Below are 2,340 nucleotides of genomic sequence, written 5' to 3' on the forward strand. Positions count from 1 at the left end.
GGGTCGATGGAAAAGAGGAAACCCCTGCAAGACAGACTGACCCTAAACCATGAATGATCATGAAGGTGTGAGGCTGGCAGTGTTGCTTCTCGTTATCGATGAGTTAGAACTAACTCAACAACAACGAACGACAGATTTTCTTTCAGTGTCTAATGTAGGATTAGCTCTACGAACCAAGTTGTTCTTGTTTCTACACTATTTCCAGCAGGGTGATTAGAGAGGAAACATTTGAGATTCATTAGCGTGTTAATTTTCATACTTGAGTGTGACTAAGCATCGTCTGCCCCCCCAGAGGGACGAATAACAGAAATGTGGGTAGAGGGAGACAACAACAGTGTAAGACACGAAATAACAATAATAACATATAATTAATCAAGCATTCACATGGGTGGGAGGGCGGGGGTAAAAAGAGGAACCGATACCAAGAGCTCAAGTAGAAAGAAAATGTTTTGGAAATGTTGATGGCAACAAGTGTACAAGTATGCTTAATACAATTGAATGATGGATTGTTCTAAGATTTGTAAGGGCCCTCCAATAAAATGATTTTTTTAAAAGAAGAATATAGGAATCATCTGGAGAATCTGCTAATATTGCTGATCCATCAGAATGATCTGCTTCTGCCAGATTCGTTTCAGTAGTCTGAGGTGAAGACAAGGAAGTTGCATTTTAACCACCCCTACCAAGGAATTCTGATCTCTCAGGTTCATAAGCATCATATTAAAAAAAACTAAAATGCTTTATTATAGAGGTACACATACACTAGTATTTAAAAAGCCAAATAAATGGCAGGTAGGTGGGCTATAGTTAGGCTTATGGTTGGGAGAAAAATGCTATCAATTTTTATGTCTCTCAACCTACCCCTACCCCCACTGGAATGAAAACTCTGTAGCTAAGTGTGGGGGAAAGAAATTGGGGATATTGTAAAAAAGTTGGGGATATTGTAAAAAAGTACTGCAACTAGAGTTCCATGTTATAGCAGCATAGATTTATTCCCAAGGCAATCAGCAGACGGTTAGAGACAAGTTCTTAATAAAACACTTCTCAGTTTCATGGGGGTATCTCTAAAAATGGATACATTTTATGCTATGGGAAAAAGAATGTTGTGGCCAAGGCTTCTATAAATTTTTTTCTTGAAACAAGTGGACATATTAATTTTTTTCTGTTGAAAAGAATCCTTTCCATTAAATTCTCAAATGGATCTCATCTTTGTTCAAATTAAGTCTGCACCTCCCAGCACAGTACCTGGAATGTGAGAGATGCGCAGGACACATTACTGATTGGAGTTAGTTGAATTCTTAACCCCAAATATAAATAAATAAATAAAAGCCATTGAAAGAGAGTAAAATAGTCCAGTCATCCTGTGGGAAATGAGCCTCATTACTTCCTACTCCCATAATGCCCTACTTCCACATATACTTTCCACATCTTGTTGTTCTAAGCCCTGTGTGAATTATACTGCTTTAATGTTATTTGTCTATAAATCAGCTAAAAAGCTGTTTATAAAAGCTAAAAAGATGTTCACAATTCCATCTCTTTTAGAAAGCCACCATCTCTTTCATTTAATGTTATCAATCTATTTTAATTCTGTTATCATTCTACTTTCATTAACAAGTGTTTTGTGACAGTTAACAAATGATGTATTAATTAATTTAGGAAATGATTGTTTTGCCCTTATTAAAGTGATTCTAACTTTTAAGTGCTTGTAATTGTCATTAGTCCAAACAGGAGAGGCATACCAAATCCAATTAAATCTAAGTTACCTTAATTCATTGTTGGTCCAAGGACCAGAAAAAAATCTCTAGTGCCCCCAGACCATGGATTGGAAGATTATTGAAATGGTGGTTTTGCAAAAGTACACAAAGAAGATGCAAAACAAAAGGAAAGTCTAAGTTGCATTTTTAATATCAGACAAGGCTAATTTCCAAATGAAAGCGTTAAGTGAGACAAAAAAGGCTCAATTACCTTCAATATTTTTCTCCCATGCCTTCATTCAAAAGCATTAATTCTTCTCCCATCTTCTTTATTCATTGTCTAGATTTTGCACCCATAGAAGTTGATTGAAAATGTCATACCTTTGACTCAAACTCAAGATTCACTGTCATCAAGTCAACTCCAGCCCATAGTGACCTTGTGACAGGTGTACCTCAATCCTTAAGGTGTCACTTTAAAGAACTCGTTTGTAGCAGATTTGCCCAAAGCACTGCATCCTTTGATTCCTTTTTAAAAAAACACTTTTCATTGTGAATGAGGTGAAGGCTTAAAACAGCCGTTTTTCATTCCACCATGCACACACATTTTGGTTCATCTGACTGGCTGCAACACTCACGGTGAAACGTTACT

Source organism: Echinops telfairi, unplaced genomic scaffold (genome assembly GCF_000313985.2).
Source record: "Echinops telfairi isolate 266 unplaced genomic scaffold, ASM31398v2 ScPeMD7_7468;HRSCAF=8506_0, whole genome shotgun sequence".
NCBI lineage: Eukaryota > Metazoa > Chordata > Mammalia > Afrosoricida > Tenrecidae > Echinops > Echinops telfairi.